This window comes from Equus quagga, chromosome 8, assembly GCF_021613505.1.
Source record: "Equus quagga isolate Etosha38 chromosome 8, UCLA_HA_Equagga_1.0, whole genome shotgun sequence".
NCBI classification, from domain to species: domain Eukaryota; kingdom Metazoa; phylum Chordata; class Mammalia; order Perissodactyla; family Equidae; genus Equus; species Equus quagga.
This window is the reverse complement of record NC_060274.1, coordinates 76981865-77003599: the sequence shown is the minus strand read 5'-3', so window position 1 is coordinate 77003599 and position 21735 is coordinate 76981865. Positions and strand designations below refer to the sequence as shown.

Sequence of the window (21735 nt, the reverse complement as noted above, 5' to 3'; positions counted from 1 at the left end):
GGATGTAAGTTCTGGAGCTCCTCCTACAATCCATCCTGCCTTTAAACCCAGGTAGAAGTGGCCTCTGCCATGGATACCATGTTCTGGTTCTTCTCTAGCTGTGCTTCTTCCCACTGGTCAAGGAATCTCCAGGGCCGTGGGGATGGACCAGCCAGAGCACGTGACACCCCCTTATCCAGGAACCCAGGACTCTGGAATTCACAGTCCAATTGACTTCAAGCCTTCTTCTGAGGCTTGTGCAGAAAGAAAGGTTCTTATGCTGTCTCCTGAAGTGCATCTTGCTGCTGCTGGAGTATGTACTTCTTGACCTGAAGGGTTACCAGGAGAAGCTTTTTGTGAGGGGTATGGACAAAGTTTGCTCCTGTGGACTGTGTGTTCACACATCTGTGAGAATCCCCTCTGTGGTACAGGGTAGAGCCAAGGTGAAAAGAGAAGCAGCCACCAATAGCCGTCACTGTTCATTCACTGTTGGTAGCATATGAGACCTGTCCCCACAATCTCTGCTCGAGAACGTCACTGGAATGACTTCTACGTTGCCACAACTTTCCCTCTGTTTTCATTTTCTTTGCACGCTTCCCTTCATTTGGCCCTATTGACTCACTTAAAACTTAGAAAACTCAATTGTCAAGTATTTGTATTGTATCCATGTCATAAACCTGAGAGTCAACCTAGACTCTCCCCTCCTCCTTGGGTCTCCTCCTCACCCGTAGGTCCTTCCAATTAAAAACTGTTTTGAATCAGTCCCATCTTTGCCTTCCTCACTGTAGATGTCCTGGATTAGTTACTTCAGTAGATTTCAAACTATTCTCATTCCTCTCAAATGTGTCTTCTACATAATCTTGAGAGTGACCTTCTAACAGGAAACTAATTGTATTTTTTCCTACTTATTAATCATCAGTCATTCTTCTCCACCTATTGAATATACGTAATCATTATGAAAGCTTACAAATTGCTTCATGCTCTGTCCCTTGCTTACACATCCAACCTACTTCATTCATTAACCAAATATTTATTGTCTACTTTGTGGTATACAGAATTCTAGGCAGTGGGGATACTGTGGTAAACAAGATAGAGTGTCTGCTTTCAAGGGACTATTGGGACAAATAGTTTGTAAACAAATAAATAGATAGCCAATATGGGAAATTAAAAAATATTGGTAAGCATTGGTCACAGAATGAAAAGAGGGTTGTTTGCTAGAGAGTGACAGGGTCGCTAAATTAAGCTGTATGGTCTGAGAAAGTGTTCCAGAGATGTGGCATTTACAGCTGAGACTTGAATGACTAGAACACATACCCGAAGTACAACTGAGTAAACCTTCTGAACAGAACTCACAGAGAGTACAAAGGCCTTAAAGGAAAAACTATTGCCGACTCTTTGATTCACATTGTGTGCTTCAACTTGACCTCAAACTTGCAATTCCTCAAGCATGTCAGGCTAGTTCAAGCCTCTGGCTTTGTGCATGCCGATCTGTCTGCTGAGAATGCCCTGTTCTTCATTCTGCTCAGCCAATTACTACTCATCTTTCTGCTTTAATCCACCTGCTACCTCCTTTGTTAGGGCTGCTTCAACTGTCCTTGCCAAGCAGATGGAGTTGCTCCCTCCTCTGTGCTCTCTATTTTCCTAGCATGAATTTCCACTACAATAACCCTGTTATAGTATTGAAATTCTCTTAAAGGGAAAGAACATGTTTTATTGCTTTTTTTTTCTAGAGCCTTGTATATATTACAGACTCAATGAATATTTATTTAAATGGATGGAGGAAACTCTTTTGAAAATCTCTCATCTATTCAAATCCTTGTGCCACTTTGTTCTAATTCTTTTCAAAAACTCTTTGACTTGCTTATTTTTCTCCTTAGTGGGCTCTTCTTTCTCTTTTCTCCTTCCTATCTAGTCTTTAGGATTCTCAAGGGCTGAAGACTTACAGCTTTCTAGTTCAGAGAGCCTTTGAATTTTCAGAACTTCAATGACAATTTCTGTTGTTTTAAAAAATTTTATTTTCAATAAGATGCTAGTATTTTCTTTAAAAAATTATTTGTGGGGCCAGCCCAGTGGCGCAGCGGTTAAGTTCGCATGTTCCACTTCGGTGGCCTGGGGTTCTCCTGTTCGGATCCCGGGTGCAGATATGGCACCGCTTGGCAAGCCATGCTGTGGCAGGCATCCTGCATATAAAGTAGAGAAAGATGGGCACAGATGTTAGCTAAGGGCCAGTCTTCCTCAGCAAAAAGAGGAAGATTGGCAGAAGTTAGCTCAGAGCTAATTTTCCTCAAAAAAAAATTTATTCAGTTGACTTTCAGTTCCTTGTTTTATTCCTTGTTCTTAAGATCTTAAATATTATTGGGAAAGGAAAAACACAGAAATAGTAGGCATAAAAATCAGTCAGTGTGCATTTTCAAGGAATCCCTAGTATCTACATGTGTGGTAATTGTCGAATAGCTTTGAGTCAGAAATGCTAAGTGCCTTGTAAGTATTAGTCATCTAACCTTCACAAGATCTTTTATAAAGTAGGTACTTTTATTACTTCCATTTTACAGATGGGTCAAATGAGGCTTAGAGAGATTGGGAATTTGCTCTCAGCTGCCACTTAGTGCTGGAGCCTGTATTCTAATCTGCATCTGTCTGATTTCAGCGTTCAACCGTAGGCCAGCATTTCATGACAATTCTGTGCCTCCTCAATTTCTCACTATATAGCCATATTCAAGTAAAACTAGGAATGCAATAGGTCTTAAACTCCTTCAGCCATTTAGTAATCCGGACTTGTATCCAGCCTTTTACTACCTTGTTTTGTCTCATAAACAAGAGACAAAAGCATTTCTTTCTGAATCCAGCTACAACACTTCTGTGTTTCTTGCATAGAATAAAACATTTTTAGTATTGGAAAGGGCAAGAATATGACTCAGACAGTGGCCTGACAAAATTTTTGCTATATGATTTGTAGGGTGGAAATTTAGGATTCACTAAGGATGCTAAGAAAGGTACATTTTGTAAATCAAACAATGCTATAATCAGGCTTCAGGTACACCAAAATGGCCTCTTCCAGACAATGTTTTTGAGATTAAATATGCTTCCCCTGGAGAACTGTATTAAAATGTGACAGCAATCAGATTCCTTGACCGATTAAATACTTAGTGAGCATTGAGATCAATTTTACATTTTCCTCCCCTGCAGGCAGGACAGAGGCTTATACGGAGCCATCACAGCAGCCATCCCGTGAGGAGAAAGGCAGTTAGGTGATACCTGGTCACTACAGTAATTCAATTATGCTCCAGAAACCCACCGACAAAAAGAGTACATTCCACCCTCCCTCTCAGGAAGAGGTAAACAAGTTGTGACTTCAACAGCAAGTCAATTCACAGACACTCCAAAACTTTTGATTTCTGAAGGAATTGCTTTGATCAATTGTGTGTTCTCTTTTAATCTGGTAAGGAAAACCAGTTGAACTCTGTCGGGGCGAATTCTTGTGACAGTAAATGTCAGGTCGTGTTCATACCACAGTGGAATCGAGGGTGATCGTGAAGTTCTGTGTTGTTGTGGGCATTGTAGAGGAGGTTGCTAGGGTAATAGTCTATTTTTGAAGTAAAGAATGATGCAAGCTATGCTGACCTCCAACTTTAGTTCTGACTTTCCTCTTCAGAACAGAATTGCATGTGAATATTAGGGGATTTTGGGGGAAGTGCTATAGCACATTTGGGAAAACTGAGACTCTGGAGTTAGGTTACCTGGGGTAGAATCTTGACTCTAAGAATTACTAGCTGTGTGACCTTGGATGAGAAATTCACTAGCTCAGTTTCTTCAACTATAAAATGGAGTTGTCAGAAATACCTGTCTTATAAAAAGTTGGGAGGACCAGAATAAAAGATTCATATGAAGAAGGTGAAGGACTTCGTGCGTTATTTGGCACTTAGTGATACCAAAACGCATTCCTTCCCTGAAGTTATACTCTCAAGGAAAATGTAAGTAAGCTGGCTTTGCTTCAGTTCGTATTTAATAATGGTGAAGATAATGGCCATGCTATTCCCCATGCAGGAAAGACTTTTACACATCAACATGCTATGCACCAGAGCACAAAGAGAAGTATGCTGGACCCAGTTTTTGTGTCCCCACCACCTAGATCTGCTTAGCATCACCTGTCTTCTTATGGCTTATACCTTTCCCATAGTCATCAAGGCCATCACAGTCCTCACCTCATTTCTGAGCAACACCAGTTGTCAGTTCCTCCCCTGAGATGAGATGAGGACTGGACTTTAAGGGAGCCATCATAACTCATCTCCAGCACCTAGTCCCAATCTGACTGGACCCATAGAGTCTCAGGTTTGTCTGTTGGCTTCCCAGAGAGGCTGATAACACACTGTGGAGGACTGGGAGTTAATGCCTTGTGGGGTGACTCTTGACTAATGAAAGAGAGAAGAATAAATAGATAAATTTCTTGTCTTTCTTTTCTAGATGGCCTAGTCTGAGGCACAGTGGTTCCTCATGATCAGTTCAGTAACAAATCATCTGCTATTTGCTTCACTCCTTTCTTACATCACTTCAATTTCACCTTCTCTCTTGCTTCCTTGGGATTATACTCTTTAATAAAATGTTAGTACATTAGCTTTGCCTCAGGCACTGTTTTCTAGGGATCTAGGGACTAGAGGCAAGAAATGCCATTTTTCCATAATAAGCGATAATTTGACTTAATAATCATAAATATTTTAACAGCAACTTTAAAACAGTGTGCCAATGGCTATTCTATTGCCATGGCAGCACAGAAGATGGAGGGATATATTTCACAAAAAGGAAGGAAAGAAATGTCAGACAGACTTCCCTGAGAAGGAGAGTTTTTTGAAAGATGAATTTGAAGGATGAATAAAGATGGGAAAGAAAGGCAGAAAGAATGAATTGAGTGAAGGCAAAGGTATCTGAACAAATGCAAACTTGCATGCAAAGAATAATGGGTCGCATATGACTGAAGTGGAGGGTGTGTGGAGGGGATGGTATAGATGAGCTGGAAAGTATGCTGCTTCTGGTTGTGAAGGGCCCTGATGCCATGTTAAGAAGGAAATTTGGCATTACACTCTAGGTAGAAAGATGCTTTCAAAGGTTTTGAATAGGGAGGTGATATGATCAGAATGTAAGATATTGGAGGCATGCAGCCTACTTAGGTGGCTACTTGCAAAAGTCCACATGTGGCCATAAGAACTTAATCTAAGAAAGAAGAGGGACTAGAAATTGAAGGATAAATACCAGAGATGTTTTGGTGACAGAATCAAGAGGATTTGGAAACTTTGCATGTGGAGTGAAAGAGAGGAGTCAATGACGATGCTCAGATGGTAGTCACACAGGTGAGTGAATGATGATATCATTTACCAAGATGGAGGGCAGAGGGGAAGACACAATTTTGGGGAAGAAGCTAATTTTATAATAGTGTAGTTAAGTTTCCCAATGAACATATAGGTAAACATTCCTTGAAATAGTTGGAAATACAAATCCAGACCTAAAGAATGTTGTTAATCTACTGATAAAGTTGACTGCTGACATTCACTAGTAATAGATTCTAAGGTTTTTTAGAATAATCAAATTTATAAAAATCAATTTAGCATGTAACACAAGCCTCCATCCCCCACCCCCCCCCCGACTCCCAAATGCACTACACTACAGTAGAAAGTTCTAAGAAGCTTGAATAAGATGATGAGTTGTGTGAAGAGTGGTAGAGAACAAACACTAGGTCGCTAGGTTCACTCTCACTTGCGCATCTGGTTTCTTTATAGAACAAAGGAACCAGATACAGGCCTCAGAAATATGACAAATTATTATGTCTTTGGGACCTTTAGGGTCCTTCATGAATATTCAAAATTGGGACTATTAAGAGCTATTTATAAATGTAAAAGACATTCTTACTCAGATGATGAATGAAGGCAAAGTAGACCAGGAAGAGTTTGCAGAGTGAGAAGATTTATTACGGAGAGAAGAAAACCTCACCTATATTTGTATTTCAGTAGTGTGTGCCAATTTTATAAATAGTAACAACAACTAACATTTATTAAGACATTATCATAACATGCCAGACACTCTTGTTGGAACTTTAAATGTGTTAACTCTCTTAACTCTTGCAAAATCCTAATGATATAAGTATTATTGCTATCACTTTTGAGATGAGAGTACAGGAGGGCCATAGATCATGTAGATTGTGAGCCAGGTTTCGAACCAGGCAGTGCTGCGCCAGCTCTCGGCCTTTAACCATGATGCTATTTCACCTCCCTAGTTCTATAAGAACAGTAACAATATTCCTTACACTTACATTACAATTTATAGTTCTTGATGCATTCTTTCATATTGACACAAAACACATAAATTTGAAAAGACGAGTATTATTAAGGAAATTGAGGCTGAGAAGGTTTGTATTCTGTAAGGTTACACAGTGATTTCACAGCTCTTCTACAACATGAACTGACTTTGAGATTAACTGTTATCAAGGCTAGAGAGTGCTTACTTTTGAATAGAGAACATGAAAAATTCAAAGGTGAGTGAACCCATAGAATTGGGAATCCTGAATACAGTCTAGGAAGTGTGATTTTTATTTCCTAGATTTGGCATTGGCTTAAGCAGATTCTTTGGGGGTCTGGTCCTTGGGAGAGAGAGCCACAAGTACCAGACTTCTTCACTGAACACAGTTTACTCCCATCGTTACCAGGAGTATAAATGTACTCTGTGGGATTGGATTGGAAGACAAAATGCTGCCATTCATTTTACCCAAAGCCCACTAAGACTTAGTGGGCAACTGCTTTGCTCCTCACTGCCTGTGTGATCTGGCCTCAGGCATGCTCAGAAAATGGGCCCAGTTTCCCTTTATTGCTCCAAGGAGGTATTCTTGGTCATTTTGTATGAAGACAAAAGGAAATGACCATCCTTCTTCATAAAATGTGTTTAACTAACATTGTATCCTTAATGTTATTACGGTTTAGTTATTGACAAAGAATTGGAGAAGAAGATGAGGATTCACTCATTTATTCAACAAATATTTATCTCCAGTAAAACATAGCATTTAAGAGAAGGGACTGTGGAGCCAGACTGGGTTCAAATCCTGCCTCTGCCCTTTATTGGCTGTGAGATTGATCAATGCCACAGTTTCTTTATCTGTAAATTGTGGGTAATAATAGTACCTGGATCACAGGGTTGTTAAGATGAGATGCCTGGTACACGGGTGCTATCTTAGGGTTAGTATATTACTGAGTGCCTACTATGTGCCAGACACTATTGTAGGAATAGGGAATAAAGTCTTAATCAAGGTAGGCAAAACCCCTGGCTTCACAGGCCCTGTATTCAATCATTCTAGTCAGGAAGACAGATAACAAATTCAAAGCATCAAATTCAGTAGACATTATGATTTCAAATTTTGATCTAAATTGTGTAATAGCTGTACATATTCATATGTTTTACAATATAATACTTTATATTAGATAGCACACTACAGTTTTTAAGTACCTTCCACATCTCTTATGATCAAATATTCATTGGCCCAGAACTTATTAGGCATGTTTTATTTTGAATCCTCCCCTAAATCCTGAAAGGTAAGAAACTGAGATGCAGAGAAATTCTCTAACGTGGTAAGTGATAGAGGTAAAACCAAACCTACATTTGTCTCGTTTTAAAATCAATCTCCCTGCTCTATGCTGTCTTACAACCCTGAGATGTGGCGGGATGGGAAAGTATCCCATTTTCAGATAAGAAAAGTGTGGCTCAGGTTAAGTGTCTCGGATCAAGGTCTTAGAGCCTAGTAAATGGAAGAGCTGGGATGTGAATACAGACTTCTGGATTCCTATGTCAGTATTTTATCTACTATAGCAAAATTGCAAAATTCCACAAACATTTGAAGAATGTTTGGAAATGCTGTCTAGTACCTCACACCCGTCTCATTCTTTATTGTTATTATTCATATCATCCTAGGGCTTAACCAATATATACTTTTTAAAATCCATATCAACTGTGTGTGAGTCAAGTTTTTGGAATGGGAATGCAGCTTCTCAAAGAAACAATGTTCACAATATTGGTTAGGTTTTTAGACCAGCCCACAGAGTCTCCTTAACACTTAGGGGTATAGAACTATAATGTTAATGGAAGCCACTAGATGTTAGTTTCTCTGGCTTTACATAGGAAAGTTTCCTTTCTAGGGCAATCTGAAAGTCCTGCAATCAGTGCTCAGTTGGGCAAGGAGAAAACGGAGGGTGATTGTAGAGAAGGATCACTTTATCAGTCAGTGGGCATTCATTAGTCAGAGAAAGCCTGCATTTTCGTTCTCCTAGAATAATCCCGTGACAGAATTAGCACAGCTGTTTCTGACTTTTGTGTGAGACAATTGTCATATTCTCTACAGTTTTAGTTTTTAACATTCATAATTCTTTTTTTTTTTTAAGATTGGCACTGAGCTAACATCTGTTGCCAATCTTTTTTTTTTCCCCTTCTTCTTCTCCCCAAAGCCCCCCAGTACATAGTTGTATATTCTAGTTGTGAGTGCCTCTGGTTGTGCTATATGGGACGCTGCCTCAGCATGGCCTGTTGAGTGGTGCCAAGTTTGTGCCCAGGATCCAAACTGGTGAAACCCTGGGCCATTGAAGCAGAGTGCACGAACTTAACCACTCGGCCACAGCGCCGGCCCCTGTACAGTTTTTAATTGTTAAAAAATGGTGTGACAGGGTATTCAGACAGTGACCTGTCAACTCCCCAGTGCCATCCCCATGACCCCCAAGAAAGAGATTATGTGTAGAAAGATTCTTTGGAAATCACTTTCAAATCTAGTATTTCTCTGCTACTCCAGCATTCTCAATGATGTTGGAAAAGTTGGCCAGGAGGGAGACCAATAGGCAAATCAATATCAGCAGCATAAAAATAAAAGGAAATTGTGTGGTGACACCACAAAATATCCTCCTAAGGCCATTAAATTGGCCAGAAATATTCTTTTATATTATGTGGTTTACCTTTTGGAAATACAAGCAAATGTATCCAAATGAGTCCCAGAGCTCTTTCACATCTTAGAACTTTTGCTTTCATCTACCCACCAGTGAATATGAAAGGGGCTTTTCTCTCTTTAATTTCTTCTTTGGAATCCTAAAGCATTTCCCTAAAGTGTTTTTGATCTTCAAATACTCCTTTGAAAGTCATTTTTTCCCTTTTACTAAATGGTTCCTTTTAACCACTTATACAAAACATTTATCTAAAAATATGCAGTCTTAAGGTTTCCAGAGTATTGGAACATTGATGATTCCTGAAAGAAGATTATATTAAATGTTGTCTTGGTAAAATGGAAAGAACACTGAATTAAGAGCCCAGAGACCTAGGGTCCAGCCTGTTCATTCACTAAGAAGATTCACTGAAATCCCTTGAGCCTCAGTTTGTTGCAGTACCTGATACCTTGTTGTGTGTTATGTGAATAAGTAATGTTGTATGAATTTGCAAAATAAAGGTAATCTTAAACCTGACAAATTCTAAGTAACTTTTCAATAGTAAGAAATTCTTTTTAGATGCTACCCTAGTGTCTTTCTAACAACTTTCATGATACCTGTGAGTGACTTGGGCATCATTACAATCTTGTTCAGCAAGGCGTTTCCTAGATAATTAGTAAACCATTATTCTTCTGCAAAGATGAATGGAATAGGAGCAAATCTATTTTATAAATTTAGATAATATCTATTTTATACATATAGATAATAGAAACAAATATCTTATAATAACACCAAAATGCACTGATTAGGCATCTACAAGAAGTTAATGCTTTGAAGTGTTAAGGAAAGTTTACAATAATTTAATTACACAGAGTAATTAATGTGAATAATATCCCTCCAATTTTAGTCTTAAACATATTAGATATTTGCTCTTTCTTACATATATTGAAATTCTTTTAGTCATGTTCATTTTAAAATGCCTTATTGATTACACATGCTCCTCAAACATAGATTTGAATCTTGAAAATGCAAAATTTTTGGTGCCTAGTCCATTATTGAGAAATTGATTACTCAATTTCAAATGCAAATTATACCCTTTAAGTAAGAAGAAACACATTTGTTAAGCAGCATTTAAAATTTCCCCCAAGGAACCTTAGTAACTTAAAAGAGTTAATGTATGTCCAACTTGAGATAAAATATTTCCTTTTTACTGGCAGCATCAGTCCTTAGGATGACTACCTACAGTTATCGGCTTGGAATTTAGGGTGACACATTGCCTTAATCACTTGTGTGTGTGGCTAGTTAATTTCATTTCCCAGAAATTCAGTGAAATCTGCAGGTCTGTATTTATTTAATACGGCATCCATAACTTTGAACTCTGGCTTTGAAAATTCATAAATTTCTTCTGAAATGAAAAGAGGGGAAATCACTGTAACAGTGTTCCAGTTAATTCTTCTTTTTTAGCAATGGCCATCTGGATATGTGTCTAGTCTCTAAGTATCAAGTTCAGAGAATGTTCATGAGATATAATTGGGAAAAGATGAGCAACCGTGCCTTTTTTGTTAGTGAGGTTATCACTAATAATTTCATAAACAAGTACATTTTAGCAAAATCCTAATCCAGTCCTAAAAAAGTATTTCTTTATAAACTTCCCTAAGATAAGGACCTTGCTTTCTCTCTTTTTCTTTTTTGGAGCAACTTTAAACAAAGATATAAATTTTGTTTCCACTAAGATCTAATATAAAAAAAGAATATAAAATTTGCCATTCAGTTGTACATTCAAACTACGTTTAGCAAACATTTACTGTATCCCAGACACCATGCTAGCAGCTGGGAAAATAATGGTGAAGAAACACAAACGGAAGCTCTGACCTCATGTAGATTACCTGAACAACAAACATGAATTATTCACAAAAATTATCATGGAATTAAAAATTTTATATAAATACTCTAAGGAAGACTTTCCTGTGGATGGGCGAGAGCTAAAGGGAAAGAGGGAAGAGAGTATTCTAGTTATAGGGAATGTGCAAAGACTCTTTAGTGGAAGAAAACTTGGAAAATTCCAGGAACTAAAGGAAGTCTCCTCTGGAGCAGAGCAAATCATTGAGAGTGACATATTATGAGAGTGGACAGATAGGAAGGGACTCCAGAGACCATGGAGGCCTCACTGAGAGCAAGGGAAAGCTATTTAAGAATTTTAAAGTGGGGCATTGTATTTGTACTTTGGAAAAACCATTCCATTTTCAATGTAAAGGATGGATTGTAGAAAATCAAAAGTTGATAAGGAGGGGCCAGTTAGGTTATTGTTGTATTCCAAGCAAGGAATGTGGGTTTGGAGTAGGGTAGTGACAGTGTACATGCAAAGAGGAATGCAGGATGGGTTATATATAGGAGATAAACCTCACAGGGGCTGGTGATGGATTAGATATGGACAGTGAGAGAAGCAGGGATCCGTCCTGGGGTTTTGGCATTCAAAATTGAGTGGCTCATGGTGCCACTATCTAAGGTAGGAAACACGGTGAAAAAACCATTTGGGGGCAAATTTATCAGTCCAGTTTTGGATTGAGATGCACAGGTAGAGATGAAGAGTGGAGATCTGCATATCTGGGTTTAGGGCTCAGAGGGAGGCTGTAATATAAATTTTAAATCATTAAATGTATAAAAGCTAATAGAAATAGTGGCCAGGATGAGATTGCCCAGGGAAAGAGACGAGGTGTGAAGACTAGCTGAGTAGAGGAGAATGAGCCTGCAAAAACAGGAAAAGAGCAACCAGAGAGAGAAGAGCACATTAAGAGAGTGTGGTCTCTCAGATTCCAAAGGAGAGTAAGTTAAGTGGAGGAATCAGTGAACTTTACTGTAGGAATTGCATCCAACTCATCAAAGTGTTCCAGCTCTCCGCCTGCAGGCACATGGTAACATCTACTTCCTCACTCCTTGTGGGTGGATATGGCCATCTGTTTAGTTTTGGTTGAAATATTACGAGCAAAAAGGATGTGTGTTGATTATGGGCACACTCTGTAATTGCCTGAATGAAGTTCACCAGAGCTCTCCCTCTGCCAGGACTGTACAGGCAATGTTCAAAATAGAGTCGGCTCTCAAGTTCTAAGTCCCTGAGTGAATAAGATGAGAAGTGCCTTCCTGTTAACCCTCAATGGACAGGCAGAGTGAGCAAGAAAGAAACCTTCATTATGGTGAGCCTGAGATTTTGTTGTTTGTTTTTTACTGCAGTGTAATCTAGACCATTCTGACTGATATGTGTTAAAATCTGCTGAGAGATCAAGAAAGATGAAGATTTTCAAGAAATCCATTGGATTTAGAAAAATGGCCATGAGGAGAGCTTGATGGGAAGCAGAAGTCAGATTAAAAAGTTTTGAGGACTGAGAAGAAGATAAGGAAACTGACAGCAAGTATATATAGAGAGATTCTGTCAAAAGCTTATCAATGACGGGGAGCAAAGATTATCATGGTTGCTTGAGAATGACGTAAAGTTTGTTGTTTTTATAAAATGGTGGAGACTTGAGATATGTGTGAATAAGGAAGGATTCTGATGAAAGAAAGAGATAGATAATGAAGGAAAATGAGATGATTGACACTGAATATTTCTTGAAAAGGCGGGAAGGATATGCCTTGAGAACTACTAGAGTTAGGCAAATTTTGACTAACAAGTAATTCTTGGTTCCTTATTAAAAAAATCATTTATTTGAGTAAAAATAAATAAATAAATTAAAAATAATAAATATTCTGCAGTGAGTAAACGAAACAATGAAGAAACCTTTATTATATCTCATTTACCTCTTTTTCTTTTGGTCTCAATGTCATCTGCAAGAAGAGACAAGCTCTTAGTTCTTCCCCTCCAGAATGAGACTTCTTGACGTTTAGAACCAGTCCTAGGCAAAACTCTAAGTAATCAACTTTAATTTGAACCACAATCATTAGGCTCTTTCAGGTTGCAAGAAATGTAATGGTGAGGGTGTGTTGAAAAGATAGAGAACAAAGTGAGGGAGCGCAGAAAGTCCCTGTGACATTGCTACTATCAGGAAGAACTCAAACAGTTTAGGGTATAACTCTTAGTATACATCCACTAAAATGTAGGCTCTGTGAAGGCATGGATTTTGCCTGTTTTCTTCACTGCAGTATCCTCAGCTCTTAAAACATAGTAGGCACTCAGTAAGTATTTGTTGAATGTGAGACTGACTGACAGCTCACCCTACCTTGCCCTTATAAATGGGTATCTAATACTTCTAAACTCTGTGATCTGCCACTCCTGTGACTAGCCTTTCTCTTACTCTACTTCTTTCTCTGTCTGTTTCTACTGTCACTGCCAATCACCCATCTTCCACCCTGCTGCTCTCTACTCCCACAGTCTCTGCATATTACTCAAGCTTTGACTAGTTTGTGGTTTCTATTTTCCGTCTTGTCAAGGTGTTTATCTTGGTTTTGCAATACTCCAGAGCCTGTAACTCTATTTGAAGTTTTTCATTTGCATGCCATAAGAGAGAAGATTTGATTGGTCAGTTAGTTAGTTACTATCCAATATTAAAAAACTCTGATAGGGCTAACTCTCATGCCAGAATACCTCATAAGACTACCATTTACCTCTGTTGCTCTCAAATTTGCCCACAGAAAGGAAAACATTTTATGTTCGACCCAACACTCAAACAGACACATGCACACACACACACATTCACATATACACTGAAATGAACACTTCATGAAACAACCCTGACCCTTTTTAGTGCAAAGCACTCAGATTTATTCTATTCTAGGCTAGTGTATTTTTTTTTTAGGAAGATTAGCTCTGAGCTAACATCTGTGCCCATCTTCCTCTACTTTATTTGTGGGACTCCTGCCACACATGGTGGGCCAAGCAGTGCCATGTCTGCACCAGGATCTGAAACGGTGAATCCCGGGCCCCTGAAGCAGAATGTGCAAACTTAACCACTGCTCCACCGGGCTGGCCCCTAGTCTAGTGTATTTTATTCTATTCATTCCATTCCATCCATTCTGTTCTGTTTCATTTCCATATATATTCTATTTCACTTAAAAAAGTTGATGAATTGATTCGTGACCCACAAACAGTTCTAACATATAGTTTGAAAAACCATGGTCTAGCTTGCATATGGCCAACTTTGGTTTGGACATCAATTTTCAATCCAGTCATCTGTGATCAAATCATATGCAGTAGTCATATCTTACAAGGCATGAAAAATTATATCTGTGGCTAGATTCTTTCACGAGAAGGAAAAGACACTCCTTTTTCATTGGGTACAAGAGGAACTTCATATTGTCTCTTTGATATGGACACACTCCTACTATTTAATTTAATGCTGCCTTTATCCTTCCCCGACTCTGCCCATTTCATAAACTAATTCCTATGAAAATGTTGGTTGATGAAGCCTTGCAATTGGGAACCCCTCTAAGGTGTATTTCTGTTTTAACGTGGTCTTATTTAATTGACTTAGTCACTTTTGAGAACAAATCACTTTTAGAACTGAATCATGGGTCTCTCATAATGAAATAGTGGGTGACAGCACAGAGACAGATGATGTTTGGGGATCTAGGGCCTTTCTTTATGCCTCTTCAATTTTGTAACTCCTCCTAACACTGGTCCTATGTGAAAATAAAAGCATTTTCTCTCAACTCCAACAAGAAGCCTGTACAGAGCCAACTCTACCCCTAGAATACTATAGTATAGAGAATTTCCTCAAGTGGTAACAGGGTGTGGTAGCCAGAATAATGGCCCCTCCAAGATGTTAACACTCGAATCCCTAGAAATTTATGTTACCTGACATGGCAAAAAGGACTTTGCAGATGAGATTAAGGGTGTGTACTTTGAGATGGGGGTAGTATCCTGGGTTACCCAGGTAGTCTCAATGTAATCAATGAGTCCTTTGCAGAGAAGCTTTCCTAGCTGTTGCCAGTGAGAGAGAGAAAGAGAGAGGTGATGACAGAATCAGAAAGTTGTGGCTTGAGAGGACTCAATCTGCTATTGCTGGCTTTGAAGATAGAGGAAGGGGATCTAAGCTGAGGAATGTAGATAGCCTCCAGAAGTTGAAAAAGGCAAGGAAATGGATTTTCCTGCAGAGTCTCTGGAAAGGAATGTGGTGCTAATGACACCTTGGTTTTAGCCCACTGAGACCTGTGTCAGCCTCCTGACTTCCAGAACTGTAAGATAACAAATTTGTGTGGTTTCAGCCCCTAAATTTGTGATAACTTGTTATAGCAGCAATTGAAAACAAATACACTCAGAATGAACTTGTTAGCACCAGGAGAATGTGTGGAAATATAAGCTGCCAACCTCATATAGGCTGTGACATCCCAGATGGGAATCCTTACAAGGTAGTGGATGGGTGACTTAAGGCACTCCTCTTCTTCTATGCCAGAGAACATTGGATTTTTGTACCTTGTAGGTAAACCTATCTGTGTCTCTGTGGAGTTCAATCTCTTAACCCCAAGTTAGAGAATAGAGGTTTAATACTTATTAGCAACATACGAAATAAGAAGCAGTATTCCCAGGACATGAAATACACTGCTATTTTCTTACAGAGCTTCAAACTGACAGAAAAATTAAACTACTCCTGAAAAATTCCAATGATGGTGTCCATGGCCCATAGTGGTATGTGAATGGATATTAATGTTAAAAAATGTTCTGTCTTGTGCAAAATTTCTAAATGTTCAAGAAACATGCATGCAGTGAAGTGTATTATCTAAACTATATTTGCAGATGAATTAGGAATGTCTGCCACCCCCTTGTCTTGGCTTCCAGATTGTGAGCTTTATAGAACACAATTAAATGTTGATATTCCATTTTCAAATAACTTACAGTTTGGTGTACTAGGAACTCAAAGTAAACTCCCTTTTTCCTCTAAAGTGGGTGAAGTAATTTATATGCTTATACAGGCACACACACACACATACAAAGACATTTGTTAATGGAATGCACAAAATTACAATTTTAATCAAGAGACACAAAATTCTACACATTCCTAGAACTTAGTGACAAAAATATACTTTGAAATTTTGTGGAAAATCATGTAAGCTCCAGGGAAGTAGATGTGAAGACAGCTGAAGATTTTTCAAAAGGGTGATCTTGGTATGAACGTGGCAATTGTACTAATAAAAATACAGAGTCAATGAATGGACAACTTTTTAGGTTACAGTTATGAGGCAAGTAATCCATAGGCATTCCAGTGAAAACTGCACAGAGGGCTTTCTGTTGTTGATTAGCAGCAAAAGGGCAGCATGGAAACGTCTTACAATCATGCAAAGAGTTGGCACATTTTTCCTAGTGTGTTATCCTGAAAGCAACAAATGAAAGAAAGCAGTGACAAACTTCTAAACTACAGTTTGGTGGGTGTCAGTTTATGGATGATTCATCTTACGGTTGAGTAAGGAGCCAGAACTATGTAGTAAAGGAAAATATGAATTTGTAAGAACAACTTGGCTCATTCTCTTAATCTAGGGAAATAAAATCAATCTGACCTAAATTAACTTTGGCCCTAACATTTTACTGTGATTTGAGGTATTCACTAAAATCAACTGGTAAATGGCAGAGTTATTAACTTTTTTGGGAAAGTTACAGTGTGATAATGACTCAGGGACAAAGAAACCCAGAAAATGGATGTCACAAGCAGCTCAGGGGTCTGAGAGTCAATGCATACTGAAACAGGACAGAGAAAAACTCCAGGGGGAACTTTCTTATAGGCTTGCAAATGTGGCCTTTCTCTTCCCAAGATAGCCTCATAGTGGGAAAAATCTGAGCATGTGGGGAATATGGCTATTTCCTATCACCTTTCTGGTATATTTGTACTACAGGGACCAAACATGAGTGACATTTAACATAGGTCATTGAAGGATACCAAGAAAATCCCCTTTTGATTATTAAGTAACACCCTGGACGTATTCAAACCATTTTTCTATGTCTTTGATTTCCCCCTCTGTGTGTCAGTATCACTAGCTCTGCTCCCTATTAGATACAGGGAGGGGGTAAAGTCTGAATTCTAAACTGGCTGCTGCATTAGGAGAAAAATTTACCTCTGCATTAATAAGCAACTGACAGCTTCCATGTGGTTAGAGAATTTTTAAGTTAGAAGGAACTGTAAGCAACGCTTCCTCATTTTACTGGTCAGTTCAATTTAGGTCAGCAAATATGTACCATGGCCAGGCACTGTGAAGCTTTTGGATATTTAGAGATTAAATAAGATCCAGTCCTTGATCTGATAGAGTCTAAATATAGTGGAGTAGGCAGAGGTGGTATTTGTTATAGTGAGCTAAGAGCTGTATTAGATGTATGTGTAGGTCAGAGTTTTTAGCTCCAAGCAATAGCAAATGACTTTGGGTGATCTAAATTGAGGAGCAACACATCAAACTCCAGTCCCACCATTGCTAGGAGGGCTGGAGAATCAGGCACACAGCTTGCAAAGCCAGAGCAGCAGCCAAACTAATGCTACTGGATAAATTAGTTGTTTCTGCTAAACCCGACAAATCACAGTTTGCATGACCATCTCTGAGAGTCCTGGGCTCTACTCTCCATGGCCACAGCAGCCACATCCAGAGCAGGACATTGTTTGCACAGCTGCCTCTGTTTACCATGAGAGGATTCTCTTCTGTCCCTGCTTCTTTGTGTCACCAGTTCCTAATTCCAGGTCCCAGATAGCTGTGTCTTGTAGTCATTCTAAGTGCTTTCCTTCTCCCGTATCTACCAGGCTGGCCAGGACAGTAAGTCACTGGCATTTCAGCTTCCATGTTGGTTGTTACTGTTAGATTATGGATGGGGCGAGGCAGATTTTAAACTCGTAATTTAGTACATCACAGTCTCTTTTAGCTTAAATAATCTTTTGGGTGACTCCTTTTTTATTTTCAGTCTTTCAGTTTCTCCTTCTCCTTCTCCCGTTTCTTTCTAAGATGGTACCTGAGTGTACCGTAGGAGAACAGACCTAACATGCTAACATGATGGTGTGGGGAAAAGAAGAGGGCCTAAAGCCCACATGAGACCATCTGGGGCCCAGGTGGTCACCTGCTGTGGGAGAGTCTGGTTTGATTCTGGTGCTTGACGAAGAGGCCTTTTGGGAACATTGTACAAAAATGACCTCCATTGACAGATGATTCTTACCATTTTTCTGGAGTCATGAAGGCATAGTGTAGCCTCTTTGTCCTAATTCCTGGCATCTGCAGGTCCACTGGCCCTCTTGGCACCTTCACATTCCCACACTGAAGAATATGGGAATAGTTCGTCCCTGATTAGCTCTCCCAACTGGGCAAAGACTGCAATGGTGTAGGCTGTGTGGCTGAACATGCAGGCCCTGCTCCTGATATATTTGACTCTTCCCTACCTACCAATATGTTTCTTCTGAAGCACCCTTAGTATTCCACTCAAACTCTGGCTTTCTTCTTCCCACAGACTGGAGTGGAAGGGGCTGGATTTCCATACCCCTTTTTCTGTCAGAAATAACAGATGTTGATATTCTACTTATTTTTTAGGTGCAATAAATCTCATGGCTGCAAGTGATCTTGATTTCAGGGGAGAAATGAAAACATCTTGGATTAGCATCAACCCAGTCAGACATTTGCATAAATCAGTACAAGAAACATGTAATGGGGCAAGGAAGGGGTAGGCAGAAAAGACTTTCTTAAGGAAGCAACCCTGAGCTATGTCTTGAGGATGAACTCCGTGCCCAATTTTAGATAGCTTAGATTATATTCACACAGGCAGACTAAGTGGCTAGCAGTCCTTATGATGTGATAGAGAGTTGGGAAGACTCGCAAACAACAGTTGCGTTCACCACCCCACCTTCATATCTGATGGTCCACAGAAATCTCATTGTGTGTCAGCAAGATCTAGAAGGTTCACTTCCTCCACAATGACTGAGGGCTAGAAGACAGAGCAGAGTGGGTGAGGACCAGGAGAATCTCATAGGAGCAGAGGTGCGAGGAACCAACAATTGTTGAGAGAATTCCCTTCCCTGGGTAGGAGAGATCACTGATTAAGAACTACTTAAAGGAGTCCAAAGGACAGTGTTTTAACTTCAGAGCCAGGAGATTAGATTACAGGGGAAGGGAGACAGAAATGCTGGAGCTGATAATCAAAAATCATAGATGGCAGCAGGGCCAAATCTCCAAGATGCAGCCCTGGGACTGAAGGCCAGTCATTGGGAAGCTGTCAGCAAGCCAAGACCACAGCATAAGGCAGAGCTAGTGAAGCAATTAGTGCTGACCCATGAGAGCCTTCATTTCAGGTATGGTCAGGGGTTAAATTGATAGATTTAATACCTTACCATTCTACGAAAAACAGTTGTGGAAGCCACACCAGACTAGACCATAGCGGAATTCTGATAACAGTATTCCTTCCAGGCATTTAAAGAGTTCTTTAAAGGCAAATGTTTTCTGGGAGAGATAAAGGTGGTATTAGGTATTAACATCCAGCTTAGAGTTTATAGCTCAGTTATTTCATTCACTGATTGTTTATCAGAAAAGTCTACATGTAAATAATTGAGTTAGTGAGGTGGGAATAAAATAAGGTCTTGCCTTCAAATAGGAAGGTAAGACTGCATGTATGTATACACACACAAACACACAATGATGAGATAAGGTATAAAATTTATTATGAAGAGGGCTAGATAAAATATTATGGAATTTATTAAGGGAGAGAATAATTCAGATTAGGGCAGACTGGGGAGGACTTCTTGAAGGGTGTTTTTTCACTGAGCTTTTAAAGAAAGGAAAGATCTGAACATTTAAAGGTAGGCAAAGAATTTTTTAGGAAGAAGAAACAGCATGGAGAACAAAATCTATAGGGTTTGGGAAAATGGAGAGCCATTTGTTTTGGAAGGAAGATAAATGACATAAGGGAGAGTTAGGTTGTAGTCAGGAGATTGAGGGACCTGTGACAAAGGAAAATAGGATATGACAAATGATGACCCAAGGGAAAATTTCAACAGAGCTCTAGGTGGATTAAGTAGCTTGGACGCATGAAGACCCAGTGTTCTTTAGGGAGGTGGCATGTAGAAATGAGGCGGAGAAAGTTGCCAAAAAGAGAAAATAAATTTTTCCTTTGTTACCTTTCTGCTGTTTACTTACTTTAAATGAATCCTTCCATTATATTTTTGGGTCCAGACCAAGCTAGGGCTTGTCTATATCCATTATCTGGGCTGTGTCTAAAAGGAAATAAGAAGCTAGAGAAAGATGCTGTATGAACAAATGGAGGAAACACATTTCTTAGTTTTTCTTTGTTTTTAATATTCTCTGTTCCTGATGTTGCAAAGAAGTGAAGCAACTATTGCACCTTTCATTTTACCCATGTTTTAAAAAATTTTTCCCTCCAATTTTCTTATTCTTGAATTTTGAGCAATCAGAAATAACACTGGAATGTACAAGGAAAACACAGAATTAGGAAATGGAAAAAGAAATGGAAATATCAACAAGGGTTCAAATGTCAACATCTTCCCCACATTTTTGAAAGCACCTTTTAAGACATCCAGGGCAGTTTAGAAGATGACAGGTAAAAGGTCACCATTGTATCTGTAGTACCTCTGTGTGACAATTACAGTACTGACGTAGGAGGAACTAGAGGCTGTCAGGCCTCACCTAGGAAGTCCTTATTCACCTGCTCCACAAGGCAGTGAGGCATCCTCAGCTCTGAATCACTGAAAGAGAATCTGGTGGGGCAGGTTCCACAGCGGCAGGAGGATTTGTTTGCATGAAGATTTTTTATTTCTTTCCAAACATCTTATTCCTCTGCAAACATCAACCACTTTTGTTTCTTTTTATAGAAATAGGTACATATTTACAAATTGTTCTTAGATACACCCATCTGATTTTTTTAACTTACTGCTTTTCCATTTATTTACCCGTTCTTCCTAGGGTGAAACTGTAGCCACCCACCCTCTTCTCTTGGTTTCAGCTGAGGAGTCTGAATTGTGGGCATTGTAGTTGTTTTGCCTATTAGAATTTCTGGTTGGGCAACCTTGGAGCCACACTGGGAGGACTTCTAGTCCCAGGTGGCTTAGTAAGCTTTAGTTCAGGCGCGGCACACAGAGCAAGGCACGTTTGAAGAGAGTCCTCGGTTTTGGTAGACTAACTTCCATTCACTAAAACAATGTTCCTGAACTGAAGAAGCTGGAGTTCATTTCCACAACTGTAAGTGTTGTTCTTAAAAAATTAATGGGTTTTTCACTATTGATGTATGGCACACACTAGGAAACTCTGTCATTTCCAGAACAATTGAACAAACTAAATGTTTCTTCCATCCTAAGCCCAGCTTGGGAAGAAAAAAGGGAAGGTAATTATGTTCTGTGGGTTTGTGGGATGTGGTTTATGATAAACTTTGAGACATAGAATAGAATAATAACTTGAGAGAGGATACAGAATAAAATAATTTATAAAAAGAAGAGCAAGACATTGAACATTCAAAGTCAAATGTAAAAAAAAAAAAAAAACAGTCTGAGTAGCTTCAAACGTGTAGATGGTCGAAATCCTCAGGAAATTTTAAATATTTCAGAAGGCAGCCAGTTGTGTTGAAAAGGCTGAAGTCAGATAAAGTTGGATTTGGTGTCCCCACTGCTTGTTAGATGTGTGACCTTTGGTAAGATGCTTCACCTTGTTAACCTTCAGTTTCCTCATTTGTAAAGGGGGTATAAAACCTACCTTATTGGGTTAATAGAATGAAATTAGCATAGTGCATTGTACTAACTAAATGGTTAGATAATAACTGTCAGATGATCAGCTTGGTTTCTTCCTAAATAAGTTTCAATTAAGCTTCAAAAGTACATCAAAGAGACCAAAAAAAAAAAAATGCTGTATGATTCCACTTATATGAGGTACT

At 39.1% G+C, this 21735-nt stretch overlaps 1 protein-coding gene across 4 annotated transcripts in view; it reads left to right on the top strand.

Moving 5' to 3' along the window:
• The first annotated feature begins 20833 nt into the window (after positions 1-20833).
• The window catches only part of MACC1 (MET transcriptional regulator MACC1), a 66168-nt gene continuing 65266 nt past the window's right edge, over positions 20834-21735 (top strand). For all 4 annotated transcript variants that reach the window (XM_046669901.1, XM_046669900.1, XM_046669902.1 and 1 more), the window contains exon 1: positions 20834-21050. The gene's annotated coding sequence lies outside the window, so the exon portion shown is untranslated. The remainder of the gene's footprint in view (positions 21051-21735) is intronic.